This window comes from Suricata suricatta, chromosome 6 (genome assembly GCF_006229205.1).
Source record: "Suricata suricatta isolate VVHF042 chromosome 6, meerkat_22Aug2017_6uvM2_HiC, whole genome shotgun sequence".
Classification (NCBI taxonomy): Eukaryota; Metazoa; Chordata; class Mammalia; order Carnivora; family Herpestidae; genus Suricata; species Suricata suricatta.
The window spans coordinates 141,533,056-141,549,620 of record NC_043705.1 but is presented as its reverse complement, the minus strand read 5'-3'; the positions used below and the strand labels follow the sequence as shown (position 1 = coordinate 141,549,620).

At 37.8% G+C, this 16,565-nt stretch overlaps 2 long non-coding RNA genes across 3 annotated transcripts in view; one reads left to right on the top strand and one right to left on the bottom strand.

The window, feature by feature from the left end:
* LOC115293899 overlaps positions 1 to 11,896 on the bottom strand; it is a 25,469-nt gene extending 13,573 nt beyond the window's left edge. For both annotated transcript variants that reach the window (XR_003909664.1, XR_003909663.1), the window contains exon 1: positions 11,667 to 11,896. This is a non-coding gene — a long non-coding RNA (uncharacterized LOC115293899). The remainder of the gene's footprint in view (positions 1 to 11,666) is intronic.
* LOC115293900 overlaps positions 1 to 16,087 on the top strand; it is a 24,224-nt gene extending 8,137 nt beyond the window's left edge. Inside the window, exon 2 of the long non-coding RNA XR_003909665.1 lies at positions 14,706 to 16,087. This is a non-coding gene — a long non-coding RNA (uncharacterized LOC115293900). The remainder of the gene's footprint in view (positions 1 to 14,705) is intronic.
* Positions 16,088 to 16,565: the final 478 nt, after the last annotated feature.

The following is a 16,565-nucleotide window of genomic DNA, read 5'->3' as shown; positions in this document are numbered from 1 at the left end:
TTTGCATGGACCTCAAGTATACTGTAGTATAGAGGTGGAATTTAAGGAAAGGTATTAAGCAGGCTGTGTTTTAACTTATGGGCAAATAATAAATTGTATCGTGTATCTTGAATGTATCATAGATAAGCTGCTATATTACAATTGCCACTTCAGATAGCTGTGAAATTAGGTGATTAACCAGTTGGTACCTAACCTTCTAATTTCTGTATAAGTCTAATTACATGAAATAGAAGTGGGGGTTTTGATTTTTTACTTTGTTTTTCTGTTTGGAGTATCATTGTAACTATTGTATTGTAAATGATGGAAAATAATTGCATATGATAAAAAAATAAATTGTGTAAAAAAAATAAATAAATAAATATAAAAATAAAAATAAAAGCCAACGGCAGTCTAAGCCATAGCCCCCATCATTTATTAAATGGTACAGCATAAAGCAAACCTTAATGAATCACAGATTGTGAGTGATATGGTGTGGATCACCTCAGCATCTGGAGTGTCACCAGAGAACCAGACAAGTGTCCATGATCTGCAGCTCTGAGCAGGATTTCATTTTTCTTTAAAAAAAAATTTTTTTAGCATTTATTTATTTTTGAGAGACAGAGACAGATCGTGACAGGGGAGGAGCAGAGAGAGGGACACATAGAATCAGAAACAGGCTCTAGGCTCTGAGCTGTCAGCATAGAGCCCGATGTGGGGCTTGAACCCACGAACCATGAGATCATGACTTGAACTGAAGTAGGATGTTCAACCAACTGAGCCACCCAGGTGCCCCTGAGCAGAATTTCAAAGAAGGGGCATAGAAACATTTTTAGAAATAAATTATGTGAAAGATTGGATGCATAAATGGACAACTCCAGACCATATATGAAAACGGAACTCTGACCCACAATCTGCAGCAACCAGCCAGCATACCAACTCATTATCTACATAACCAGGCCAGGAAGCCAGCCTGCTCTCTATCGACCAGAGTTGTAAGAAGTCAGACCACTATCTCCAGTGACTGATCCCCAAAACCAACCAATAACCCCTGTAACAACTGGCCAAAAGGGGCCAGAACTTGGTTAATACTGACAGATTCCCTAATTTTTGTTCCTACTTCTAACTTAAGACCAGCAAGATAAAGCCAAATATGTGTGTACCCTAACTAATCATCCAGGATGCCTGCGTCTGGTCACCTCACCTCCAGGTTCCTCATGCCAACAGCCTCCACTCAGGGCACACTCGAAGTCACCTCTTTTTCCCCTCTGTACAGTTCCCCACTCCTCTACCTGCTAGGTCTCTGCCTAAAGTCAAGTGATAGTGGTCAACTCCCTCGCTGTAGTAAGCACTGGATAAAGAGCCTTTGTTTTTCTCACTTGGTTGGTTTTTATCTCCACCTATAATTTCTCTTTTTTTTTTTATTCCACTTGCATTTCATTGGCTACACGTAGCATCACTGTGATGAACACTGCACTCCGGTTTCTGAAACCAGATTAATCATTGCGGCTTCACCACGCCACTTCTGAGCCAGGTTCAGAAACTGCTGGTCAGAGTTTTAATTCTAAACCTCAGTGCACCCAAGAAACCCATAAAACCACTGCAAGAGATTCCCTACCAAGGTCGATGCCATTTGGGCTAAGCAGAAATGTAGGTTCTTATGGCAACAGAAGCTTTGGGCTAAAATCCGTGCGCCTGGAGGACAACTCTGTCACATAAAAGACAATCATTAGAATTATAATTCCTGGGGAGGGTGGACTGGACATCACCTGGGAGTGGGTCACAAAGTTTCACTTATAACAAGAGAAGGTCAAAGCATAGCAGACATCTAAAATGAATTTTAGGGGCACCTGAGTGGCTCAGTTGGGTAAGTGGCTGACTTCAACTAGGGTCATGATCTGGTGGTTTGTGATTTTGAGCCCTTGTCGGGCTCTGTGCTGACAGCTCAGAGCCTGGAGCTTGCTTCAGATTCTGGGTCTCCTTCTCTCTCCACAATTCCCCTGCTCACACTCTGTTTCTCTGTCTTGTAAAAATAAATAAACATCAAATAATTTTTTAAATAAACAAAATGAATTTTATAGCCTATACTACAGATTTAAAAGAATATGTAGCTTGAAGGGCAGGGTGGTCTGTTTTGGGATGCTCTGAAATACAAGCATTGGCCCTTGAGTTTAAATGGAGAAAAAAATACAGCTTTCCCACTAAACAAAACCAGGACAGTGCCTGGAATTCAGGGAAGAAGGTTGTCTCTCGACACTGAAAAGAACATGCTTAGTTTTAAAAAATGATGAATACATCTAATGTTTTATCATAGATGAGATCCTGAAACAGAAAGGACTTTAGGAAAAAAGTAAGAAATTGAATAAAGTATGACTTTAAGTTAATAATAATGTACCAATGTTGGTTTCCTAGTTGGGACAAGTATTCCACAGAATTTCGACATGTTAACTGTAAGAGTTCCCTTAAGATGGAGACCCAGTGGCCACTTTGCTGTGGAGAGTTCCATGCACTGGCGACCCCCACCTGCAGACCTGCAATGTCCCTGCCATTTACAAACAGTCAAACATGAAGCTCCAGCTTCCTCTCACCCTGATAAGGAGGCAACCAATCCCACCCCGTCACAGCCCCAAAATGCCCTACTTGGCAGTCTGCCCACCCGAGACCAAACCCGGAACTCTTTCATCCATAAACACCTTGCCCTCCCATACTGGGCGCGACTTCCCTGACTCCCCTCACCCGAGTCAGAAAACCTAGCCTGGGGACTGCAGACCCCAATAAAGACTTCCTTTGCTCCTTAACTTGGTCTCCTTCTTTCCTCTTGCCTCTACATCCACCTATTAAATCTTACATTAACAATAGGGAATAGACTGTAAAGTATACAGGAATTCTCCAAACTAACACTGTAACATTTTGTAAAATCTAAAATTATTTGTAAAATTAACATTTATTTAAGAAATGAATTCTCTTAAGAATGCAAATGGCTGAAAGCTTGTAAGTTTCCATTTTTTTCTCTTTCTCTGGGGGAGATTCAGGTAAGAACATAGGCACAGGTATACCATATCAGAATTAGTATATCACATTCAAACCTAGATCTGTGAGTTAGGAAATACGATGTGAACTTGGCTCATGCTATGCAGAAAATTAATTCCCAGTAGTCATCAATATATTTAAGATAGTGTTAAGAATTGGGGCCCTTGGGTGGCTCAGTCAGTTAAGTGTCCAGCTTCAGCTCAGGTCATGATCTCATGGTTTGTGGGTTTGAGCCCTGTGATGGGCTCTGTGCTGACAGCTCAGAGCCTGGAGCCTCCTTCGGATTCTGTGTCTTCCTCTCTCTCTGCTCCTCCCCTACTTGCTCTCTCTCTCTCTCTCTCTCTCTCTCTCTCTCTCTCTCTGTCTCTCAAAAATAAATAAACATTAAGAAGTAAAACACAAAGGAAGTGTTAAGAATCAGTCATTATCATGGTTTCAATCCCCAAGTAATTTTCATTTAATGATTTTTCCACTGCTCATGACCAATGTTAAGGGAACAGGGTAGAAATCTATATTATGGAATGTATGAAATATTGCAAAATGGGCAAGTTCTTTCATGGAATTCCACTTACCAATTTGGACTTCCTTTCTTTTTTTTTTTTAATTAAGCAAACTTTTATTGAAGCTTAAGTTGTGGTACAGAAATACATTTCAACTGATTTTTAAGTCCAACACCATGAAGAGAGAAATTATGGCACCAAAATTTTCCCTCCATCATACACACTAGGATTAATTTTGATTACTATTCAATCTACAGTTTTAATTTTTCTAGGCTTTATTCCATACAAATTTGTGCAGTTTTCAACATTAGATAGAAATCTTAAATCTATGAGGGGGGAAAAAAATCAGACCTCAAGCCAACAAATGTCATCAAATCTACTGGGACACTGTTCAAGAACAAAATCCACTTTGAGCATTGGTCCTCAAAACAGTACAAATGGAGTCTTTGTCATCTTAGGACTTAAAGTTCTTTGACTTAGTGTGATGCATTATGATAGTGTTCTGACTTCCTGGTGTTCCTTTCACCATGGTCTCATAGGGTCAAGGGAAACTTCCCAGACTAAGAACCGTTGAGGATGTTCAGACAGTGAAGCAGAATGCTATCCATGACACAAAATTCCAGACGTCATTGGGAAATGACTAAAAATACAGGCTTTGAGGAGTTGGCATCTTTAGGTATATTTGCAAATACTGAGATATAAGCAGCTGAGAAAACAGCAAGGTTGACTAATTTTTGTATGCTTGTCCTCACACATTTCTTTGGTTCTTTCTGGATTGTTGCAGTGATGTTTTTTTGTTCCTTCCGTATTTATAAATGAAACACTTTTTTTTTTAGTGTTTCTAAACATAAAATCTACTTGGTTTGAAATCAAGTGGTTGGAACACAAATTTTGACTTTTATTTTTAAGCATGGACTTCCTTTCTAAATAGTGTGGGAATTTAAACTTTGAGTCACTATGCTAAATGAGCTGTTATAACCAAAGACTTTATATAAAGGCATGTTCTTTAATAAATAACCACTAACAATATTCAATTATCAAGAATGATGACAAAGCAAAGCATAACATCTGCAGGCTCCGCTAGATTAAACAGCATGTTTTACTCAGCAGGATACTACTTTGAACAATTAGTTATCCATTATAAATTAAGCCTAATTAAAGGTTAAACACTAGAGATAAAGGGGAAAACTAACAAAAATATTTGCTCTCCAACTCAAGCATTAATGCTTCAACTATGGGTTTCATTAGGAATCTATCAAAGACATATTTTGATGAAATAAAGTTAAATTATAGTAAATAATTTAAAAAGATTACTTACTTATGCCTTATGAAATATATATACATATATTTTAAAATGTTATTGAGGTATAACTGGCATACAATAGACCACATACATCAAAACTGAAAAAGGTGCATAAATATAAAACTATCACCACAATCAAGAGAGTGAAGACATACACCAAAGTATAACAGTCCTCATTCTATTGTATAATTCCCTCCTCCCTTTAGCACTCAGATACCCAGGCAAACACTTACCTAGTTTTTTAATTTTCTGGAATTATATGTAGACAGATAATGATGGATGGATGGATGGATAGATAGGCACACACACAAGGGACACACTTCTTTCACTTAGCATATTTTATTATTTATCAATGTTGTTGTATATATCAATATAGTAATTCATTCTTTTTAATTATGGAGCAAATATTTCATAATATGGATATTCTAAAGTTTGTCCATAACCTGTTCATAGACATCTGGATTGTTTCCAGTTTTTAACCACTGAAAATAAAGCTATGGTGAGCATAAGCATAGAAGTGTCTGCATGAATGTAGCCTTCACTTACATTGTCTAAACTCTTAGGAGTGGAATGGCTAGGTCATATGATAGGTTAATGTTTAATAGGAAAGACATTGCGAAACTGTCCTCCAAAGTGACTGTAGCATTTTATGTCCTCCTCAGGAGTGCCTGAGAGTTCCAGTTACTCCACATCATCAACTGCATTTCTGATAGGGCATCTTCGATTCAGTTCTTGTATCCAGAATATGTAAAGAATATCAAATGTGTGACTTGCAAATATTTCCTTCCAATCTGCAGTGTCTGTCTTCGTTGTTTTAATATTGCCTTTCAAAATCCAGAAGCTCTTAAACTGGATGAAGTAATTTTTATCGTTTTACATACATATGAAAGGAAAAATATATATACAAACATACATATATGTGTATGTATATAGATGCTTGTTCAATTTTGCATGACATATTCCCAGTCTCCAGAAATGCTTAAGATCCCAAAAGACCAATCTTCTCCCCTCAAGGAAGTGGAATGTATTTTCACACGCTTTTTTAAAAATGTTTATTTAGTTTTGAGAGAGAGAGAAGAGAGAGAGAGCACAAGCCGGGGGGGGGGGCGCAGAGAGAGAGGGAAACATAGAATCTGAAGCAGGCTCCAGGCTCTGCACTGTCAGCACAGAGCCTAACATGGGGCTCAAACTCGTGAACTGTGAGATCATGACCTGAGCAGAAGTCTGATGCTTAACTGACTGAGCCACCCAGGCACCTTGCGTGATTTAACTGTGGGCTGCATACAGCGCCTGCTTTCTAAAGAGTACAATTTTTAAAATGGAAAAAAGAGTAACTTCAGATTGTAGAGAGCTAACACGTACTACCTCAGCCAGTTGATCAAAATTAACATCAATACTTATTAGTCATGGCGATAGGATATGCCTGTGATGGGGGCGATGAAAATGGCACGTTATCTCTTAATCGCCATGCACCACACTAATGTAAGAAGATAATAATAAGGGCAATGGTGTGAGGCATATAGAGTTCTACTTCCAAGCTTCCACACCGTTCCTTAGATCTAAAAAGGTTCCGTTTTCAAAAGTATATTTAGAAAAGAAAAGTGTCTAAGGACTTGGATTTATGTAATACATTTAAGCTCTTCTTTGGATATAGATATTATAAATTGAAGGATCATTTCCTATTTTTATTAGAATATAAATTGGTCACCTTCTGGCATAAAACTGCTGATTATATATTTATAAGAGAGCAAATGTTCCCTTTACTGCTCTCTTGGTCTGAGTGAGTTATTATTGTGAGAAGTCACTGCATACGAGTTACAAAAGTAGATAAATATTTCACATCAAAGTCTTCCGTGGCTTATAGAATTTTCCACTCTTGAGTGGCTCCTAAGAATGAAATTCAAGTTGAAACAGATATTATAGTGAAATCTGAGTGAATTTTGAAGCATTCTGAAGGATTGAAAACGGTTAGTGAAACAGAAGAAAAACGCTACAGGAAACGCTCACGGCAGACATTTGGGCTGAAGGACAAGAGGCCAGTTGGGAAATTGGATCTAGAGGGAGCAATGAGGAGCACCAGAAAGGGTAAATGATGACTAGCTGTCAAAGAAGGTGTGCTCTCTCTTCTTGTATTTAATTGAAAAATTATTATGTTGTATTTCCTGGGATAATGAATGCTGTACAAAATATAAGCAAATACTATACTAAATACCTTCAATGGCATTCAGTATTTTGACAGTTCCATGCTCACCACATGAACATAATGTGAGGACTTAATTACACAATTGGTATAGATTACACATTTGCTATAAAATCATTACTAATAGAGTGGTGATAACAGGAAGAAATAGTATAAGGCGATAGGTCAGATTCTGGTCTTTACTTGTGTGCTCTGGGATTGTAGGTAAGCCATTTAACCCTAGAGGTGCACTGTTCTTTTCTCCGGCAACTTAGGGATAATCAAATATCCGCCTCCTAGAATCGTTTACCTATGAATGTCTGACACCTGCCTTATAGTGTTATTATTTCTTTTAAAAGTCAGGATTTTTACAAATTAAATACAAGAAGGAAGAGCACACCTTTTGCCGTTAATCTTCATTTACCATTTTTGGCGCTCCTCTTTGTTGCCTCTTGATCCAAGTTTCCCACTGGCACCCTGACCCTCATCCCAAATGTCCCGCATGAACATTTCCTGTGGCCCCAATCTGCAGGCAGCAAATCGTTCCCGCGCTTGGTAACATGAAGACATCTTGATTTCTTCTCATTTTTAGAGGATATTTTTGGCTGATAAACTTGTTTTTTAACTTCCAGTACTTAAAAAAATGCATTTCTGTTATCGTCTGTGAAATCAGCACTTATTTTTATCCTTGCATGCCTGCGCATAACGTGGCTTTTCTTCTCTGGCCACACCCAAGGTCTTTTTTTTTTTTTCTTTAACTCTGGTTAAAAACTTTTTGGTTACGGTGCATCTCGGAACGGTTCTTCTGATATTTACTGTGCCTGAGTCTCACTGAGATTCTCGCACACATAAGTAAGTTTTCTCATCATATGTCAAAAGGTGTTAAATCTTTTTTCTGTTCCAATTTTATGCTTTTCTTCTGAGGGACAATTATGTGGATGCTAGATCATTTGAGAGTATCTACAACCTCCTGCAGATTTGATCGGTTTTTTTCAACCTACTCCTCTCTTTTCTTCACATTGGGAAATCTCTATATTTAAATTTATATTTTAATATTATGTATCTGACATTTTATACATTTCAGTGTATTAAATATAACAAATATTTAATAGTAAGACCCCATATCATATATTCAAATATTACATATATTACTTTACATACATTATTTATATATTATATATACAGTAGACCCTTGAGCAACATGAATTTTAACTGCATAGATCCACTATACATTGATTTTTTAAATAAATACAGAACAGGGATGCCTGGGTGGCTCAGTTGGTTGAGCGTCTGACATCGGCTCAGGTCATGATCTCACAGTTTGTGGGTTCAAGCCCTACATTGGGCTCTGTGCTGACGGCTCAGAGCCTGGAGCCTGTTTCAGTTTCTGTGTCTCTTTGTCTCTCTGCCTCCCCGCTGTTCACACTCGGTCTCTGTCTCTCTTTGTCTCTCAAAAATAAATAAATGTAAAAATTTTTTTAATAATAAAATCAGTACAGTACATTACTATAAATGTATTTTCTTTATGATTTTCTTAATCATTTCCTTCTAGTTTACTTTATTGTAAGAGTACAATACATAATACATGCCTACCTTATCAGTGAAGCCTCCAGTCAAGAGTAGGCTATTAATAGTTAAGTTTGGGGGGAACCGAAAATTCTACATGTATTTTCTGCTGCACAGGCATTTGCACCCTTACTCCCTGCATAATTCAAGGGCCAACTATATGCTACATAGCTATTATAATATGTAATATATATTATATTGAGCATATAAATATAAAGTATATAAGTAATATATTTTGTTTTATATATTCAATTACTCTTAAAATATGTAAGTGTATATAAATTACATATTTATAGATACAGTGTATAATATATTGTATATACATATAAATAATGTAACATACATACCATATATTATGTATTATAACATATAATATACTTTTTATGTGTTATGCATAATGCATATATACTAGTTGATATGACACATAAGATATGTATTATAAGTAAATATATGAATATATAATATCTATATATGTTATATATATTTAATATTTTATATATTTGATGTATAAAATTATGTATATTTATATTATGCACTTATGCTTATATACATATGTATATATACATATATACACATGTGTATAAATATACATCTATTTAAACATATATAAATAAATATGTTGTTAGGAAAACATATGCATGCACATATTTCTGGGACACAGTTTTTGCTTTTTTTTTAACTGAGGGTCAGAAACTGACTTTATTTTTTTAAGTTTATTATTTTATTTTGAGAGAGGCGAGAGACACAGTGTGCAAGCAGGGAATGGGCAGAGAGAGAGGGAGAGAGAGAGAATCCAAAGCAGGCTCCATGCTCAGCATGGAGCTCTTCAGGGGGCTCAAACCCACCAACTGCGAGATCATGACCTGAGCCAAAATCAAGAGTCTTTCACTTAACTGGCTAAGCCACCCAGGTGCCCCTATTTTTGCTTTAAATATCATAAATCGATCTCTATTTTTCTATCTAGGAGACTTAGTTCCTCTATCTTTTGCCAGATTAAAACAGTTATCACTGTCCGCCTTCAGTAGAATCTTATTTTCACGATTTCCTGAACTCACACATGGCAATCTGACCCTCTTTGGCCAATGAAATGTGAAAGTGACAAGTGACACTTCCAGGTAGTGCTGTAAGAGGCTGTGTATCCTTCGTCACATGCTCTGTTCTCTCTCTGTCTTGACGTCCATCACTGTTCCAGAAAGCACAGGTGTCAGAAGGCTGAGTTTGGCATGAAAATGACAACCATGGAAAGCAAATATCTATGATGCAAATATCAAATATCTATGTTCTGAGGGGAAATAAACGTTTGATATGTTAGTCACTGAGTGTGGGTGTCACTCTCACTGTAGCAAAGTTAGTGTATCCTGATCGATGTCACAGAGAGTCTATGCTGTATACGTAACAATTTTAGAATAGTCCATTTTAACCATATTCTGTTAGATTTTGGGGGAAAGTGTATTAATTATATGATATCATTCAGAGTGGTAGACATATTTAGATTATTGCAGTGTCCCCTTCAAGAGCATATTGGGTCTTTCCATTAATGTAAATCCTCTCTTATGCCACCAAAGAGACATTTTAGTATCTACTATAACATAATTAATGTCAACTTTGTTCTGATGAAGAGTGACTTATTATTTTATCTTTAATCTATTGATAGTAGTATAATGAAATATTTTGCGTAAGTATTTGACATGACTTAATGAATCCCACATCACAAATGCATAATGTAGGACTGGTAAATTAAAGATAATAATGATCTTTAAACTCTTGATTACTGTCAAATAATATCTTAGAAAAATTACAGGGATTTACTCTCCCACTAGCAATATATCTATACTGGTAATTTAATGTAATCATACTATTATGAGATTTTTATCTTTTCCTCAGTAAAATATTTAGATGGATGACAGATAACACATAAGTATTGTGAGTGTTGATGAAGACACCCACAAATAAATCTAAAAATGGATGTATAAACATATGTAGACATACACACACATACATACATACAGTTATACACATATATTTTTAACCAAAACAGTGAAATACACAGACATGCACTCATACACATGTTCACATACACATATGCATGCAGACACATACAGGTTTTGACTGTTTCTGAGTTAGCAATTATTATTTAGTCCATCTTGTTTTATTCATACCCTCTAACTTTCCATAATCTGTTGCTATTAACAAAATTATAATAGTTCCTTAGCATAATTAAGGCTGCAGTTAACATGCCTGTGCATATATCCTTGTAGAAATATGACTTTATCTTCATTCTCTACATAAAAGTAGAATTATGGAATCATGGAATAAATGCATCCTTTTTTATTTCATTCATGGTTGATGGTGCTACATAATTCCCCAAAGTATTTACATGTATTACTCATACTGCCAATAGGAAATAACCATTCTTATTTCTTGTTGATCTACATCCTAAAACTTAGCTGTATTGCAGAGTCTGCTTTCTCTAATTATTAATGCAACTGAGAATCACCTTAGGTGTTTATTAATGTGTTGTGTTCAGCTTCGATTCTTTGTTGAGATCCTTTGACACTTTCTTCTAAGATTTGTTTTCTTTTATTAATTTATAAGGTCCCTTTATATATCCTGAACAAGAGTCCGTTGTAATAAGCATTAAAATATTTTTTCTAATCTTTGCTTGACTTTCACTAAGGTTTAATATCATATAGAAGTCATTTTCCACATTTTAATGGAAATTTTCCTTTATGGTTTATTCCTTTTGTTTCCTGCACAAAATATATTCCACATTACAAGGTCATAAAGATATTTTATGTGTATTTTTAACATTTTTAAATGTTGCTTTCACATTTAAGTCTTTAGCCTGTCTAAAATGCATTTAGAATATTTCCCCACCTGGGTAGTCACTTTTCTCAAAACTGCTTTTATTTTTCCCTAGGAACTTATTAAATTTATACATTTTGTCAGATAAAATGAATGTCTTATTTGGATTATTCCCACATCTCTCCATTGTATTACTCTTCTTTCATTGTTTCAAAACTAATGTTTCACAATTTTCTCCAGATGTTATTTCTACCTTTTTAAATGTTCCTATTCTTCAGTGACTGCAATAAACATTTCTACTTCTTACCCATGCTCTCATTTTCTTCTCCAGAGGCATGGAAGGATGAAACGACCCCGCCTCGATGTTAGGTGTGGATATAGGTCTTGATGGGACCACTGAGGTATAAGCGAAAGTGACGTCTGTCATTTCTAGATGGCAGCATTCAAGACCCAATATCCTGTTCCCCAGGGTCTTATAACAAACTCACAGCAACCCAAGATGTCTCATGTCACACATGGTAGCTACTGGGTAGTGCCTTCTCCAGCTCGGAATGCTGGTAGTTGTCCTGGAGACAAAGTCAGACTTAATAGTGGACACTAAATCAGCAAGAAAGAAGCGTTCTGGTATTAGAGTTCTGAGATTTGGGCATTCTGCATCATAATTTATGCTAATCTGATTGATATGGTTGATATAGTACTTTCCCAATAGATTCTCAGTGCACACCATCATATCTATAGTAAAATTTTGTTTCTTTTTTTGCAAGCCCCATAACACTTGTGTACTTCTTCCCCCATCTCCTTGTATTGAAAGAGTCTTGTGTGCATCAGTGCATATGCACGGAACATTCATTGGATAATGAGGGAATAGCAGGTGCCTCTGGCTTGTTTCTCTGCTTAATGGGTATTAAGGTAGCTCTACACAGTACTACATTTGCTGTAGGTCTTTAATTGCTGGCTTTTATCAAGTAATATAATTTTATTTTTATTTATACTTTATTTGCTACTATTGTTAAATCAAGAATGATGCTAAATGTTATCAAACATTCCTTTACAGCTGTATCATAAGACTTGGAATCTGGTGACTCTTATTTAAGGGAGTTTAGTATTCTAGATCCTTTGCATTTCCATGGAAAATCTAGAATGGACTTGAGAGTTCCCACCACAAACATAGCAGCAGTATGGAAATGGTGACAAATTACCACTTTGCCCCCTGGTCCTGGAGACCATGCAGCCCATCCCCCTACCTTCCCTCACCAGCCAACAGTCAGCAAATGCCCCCTGGAGCAAAGCAGCTTCCTCACAGACCTCAGCAGCCCAAGCAGCCAGGCAGACTCCGCTGGCTTCTTTCTCTCCCAGAATCCTGTGCTCTGAGCCAGGACTCAAGATGAATTCCTCCAAAAACTGTCAAATGCCCCCAAGAAGATAATGTCTAGTGTCTCAGCCCACTGAGTGGAGGTTCTTCTCCATAAAGAATGTTAGTTTAATTGGTCCCCTCTCTGACCTTCTTTCCTCAAAATATTTGACGGTTTATGTGGTAAGGAGTGGTAGTTTGTCACCATTTCTTACATACCATTTATAAAGGGAAGTTCTTACTGCATTTTTTAATAAACTCCTTGGCAATTTTCAGGAATTCTCTCATGACTGCTGGTATTTTAAGGATCTTCTACTTCTTGGGCTAAATCTGGTACTTTTTACCCTAGAATCATCTATTCATACTATTTTTCATTTTTTCATTGAATCTCTTAATTCTATTAGCATAGAAATCTACATAGCTGCTTCCCATAATAACATCTTGTTACAAATTTAATCCATGTGTTAGTTTTTGTTATTTTAAATTAGTCAGCGATTTGTTTATTTATTTAAAAATACTTGTCTCTGTTAATCTTATTTTCTTTTTTTTAAATTTTTAATGGTTTATTTATTTTTGATTCAGAGAGAGACAGAGCATGAGAACGGGAGGGGCAGAGAGAGAAGGAGACACAGAACCGAAAGCAGGCTCCAGGCTCTGAGCTAGCTGTCTGCACAGAGCCTGACGCGGGGCTTGAACCCACGAACGTTGAGATCTGACCTGAGCCGAAGCCGGAGGCTTAACCGACTGAGCCACCCAGGCGCCCCAGTTAATCTTATTTTCAAATCACACTTATTTTTCAAATTTTTTTCTGTATTGATGTCTTTGATATTATTTTCTACCTCTAAAATATCTTTATCTGTAAAATATAGAGTGAAAATGTCTTTCTTTTTTAAAATAAAAGTGTATTTATTTATTTTGAGAGAGAGTGTGTGCATGCACATGAGTGGGAGGGGGCAGAAAGAGAGTGAGAGAGAGAGAATCCCACATTGAACGTGGAGCCTGATGTGGGCTCAACCTCATAACCATGGGGTCATGATCTGAACTGAAATGAAGAGTCAGACACTTAACAAAGCTACAAAGAGTGGCAATTTCTGCCCAAAATAATGTTTTAAGCATTAAATAAGGTGAAGCCCTGAGCATGGGGCTTAGCCAATATCACAGATTACAATGGTTTTAATAAGTCACATCTTTGACTTACTCTTTATTTTGAAACATGTCACTCTCATTAACAGTATTATTTTATATAAACTATAATTCAATCCTTAGTCCATCTTTGAGACTAAAACATATATGAAATATTTCTATAAACCATGTAATTTATTTATTTATTTTTTGAAAGCTACAGGTTTTTATTTTTTTAATATAACACAATTTGTTTTTTTAACATATGCAATTATTTTCCATTATTTACAATACAGTAGTTACAATGACACTCCAAACAGAAAAGCAAAGTAAAAAATCAAAACCCCAACTTCTATTTCATGTAATTAGACTTATACAGGAATTATAAGGTTAAGTAACAACTAGTTACATACACATGCATAAAGAACAGAAAAGTTGCAAGTAAGATAAGTTTATGTTTAATTGTTCCCCTTGCAGGATCTCACCTTGAACAGCTCTCAGTGACTCTTCCCTTTAGATCAACCACCCCCCCCCATCTGGACTGAAGATGCCCTCCCTCGCTCATTGGCCCACCATGTCCCAGCCCCATGTCCCAGACACGTGTTCCAGCATCATCTCCCAGCCCCGTGTCCCGGCATCTCTAAGAGGCTATCTCCTTGTGCCCCACAGCCAGCTTCTTGCTCATTATGATTCCTGGCTCCTGCTCATTTGTGTCCTTCCCTTATCTTTACCTTAGCAGGAGGAAATATTTCATGCTTTACTTACACTACATTAAATTACTATTTGAATTATAAAACTTTATAAAAATTGTAGGTGTTGTGATTTTTTATGCAAGAATGAAATGTTAACATTGATTTATTTCCCCTCGTGCAGGACGCCTGGGGCAAGAGACCTGACAAGTGGCCCCCAACGTGGGGCTGAATGAAGAAACACAACAGGAGGCCTTAGGAAATGGGCTTCTTCACTCTCTCTCAACCCCCCAATCCCTAACCACGTGCATAATGGCCCTTCCTACTTCCAATGGCCCAGGAGGCACCACTCTGTGCAGTCTTTCCAACACATCTCTGGGAAGATTTGAAGGTGCTGAGGCTCTATGGTAGACTAAGCCTATTTGTAAGCAGCTGGTTGAACAAATTGTGAGTCCGGTTACTCAGACCACTCTGAGCCGGGTGTTCATGTCCTTTTCCTATGCAGGATGGAGTTCTCTCTTCTTTAGGAATCCTGGAAACCCCGTCTCTGTGGGTTCAGACATATCAGCTGTTGGAAGCCCCTCCACCCAGCCCCCAGCTAACCAGTCCCCACTCCTTCCTGCAAATGCCTCTGATGAGCACACATCTCCGTGACTCACCAGCTGCCTGGAAGAGGAGGAACAGCATTTATGAATCCCCACTCTGCTCCTCTGCCTGGAGCTGAGGCCCCAGGTCACACTCAGTCCTTGCTTCCCCACAACTGTCACTGCGGGGCTGCTGTGGGGAAGGGCAGGGAAGACAGCTCTGTCATCTCGAGTCTGGTTTTCCCAGAATTTCCCATGCTTCCCAGCACCCAGGTAGTGTGGAAGAAACCCCTCTTGTGCATGCACACTCCCCTCCCACACATCACAGCCATGCAGACTCCTGCGGGCTGCTGACCTTCACACTTCTGCCTGCCTCTGAATTTGCAACCCAAAGTCACCATGGGGCATAGAGACCATTGCATCCTTATTGGCAAAATGCTGTGTTCAAGGAAGCATCTATACTCACTTCAGCAAGTATTGCTGAAATAAAGTGAGGCTGGGTCCTACATAGAGAAAATCCTTGCCTTCTTTTTTTCTTATTGTTAAGCAACCGTCTTCTCATGGAGTCAGCTTCCTGAAGGGTCACAGAAGCAGGCAGAATATTATAGGTTTGAGGAAAGAAAAAGAATTCAGGGACTGAAGACAATTCAGACCTAAAGTGGAAACCACCACCTCTCACCGCTAAATGAGGACAAGGGTGCCCTGTTCCAGGCTGAGACAGCAGCACAGGCACCGGAAGGACCCCACGCATAAGTGCTGGACTCAGGGTGAGAGATCAAAGTAAGCGATGCACCCAGGCTGGGATGTTGCAAAAGAGCAGCTGCAAGAAGGCTGTCCAAACTCTCGGACCTTCTGTTTCCTCCAATACATCTTCCAGAAGGCCAGACAAGAGCATCGATGTGCAGGAGAGTGAAGCTTTCCTCTGACCCAGGTGAATTTATGGTTCACCTGCGCATTTGTTGAAGAAATCACTAGAAGCGAACTAGTGTTGTCCTGTTTTTTGTTTTAGCTACTGTGTGTTATTTAAGGTATCTCAGCTCCGTTTTAGACAGACGCAGTGGATGTAATGCTGCAGACTTTCCGAGCTGCCATCAGTCATCAAGACTGAACACCTGTTTCCCTGCAGTGGGATTATCGTTAGAGCCATAAGGAGACATCTTGTGCCCTGAAGTATAACGCTTCTCGAGAACAGTTCTTTGTGTCTTCAAGGGTTTGGAGAAATGAAATCTTCTCTCTTTGGCACTTCCCCTCATGATCTTTCCAGAGTGAGGTGACTCTTGCATATTTCCCTGTTCCCCTCGAGAGCACAGGTGGCTGTTAATGATATGGAGTGACTGTAATGTCATCCAGAATCTCAGCTTTCATCACATCTATTAAAAAATAAGCATTTACCCTGTGTCTCATCAGTGTGTTCAAGAGATCAATTTCGCTTCGTAAGGTAATACTTTTCAAAAACTTCT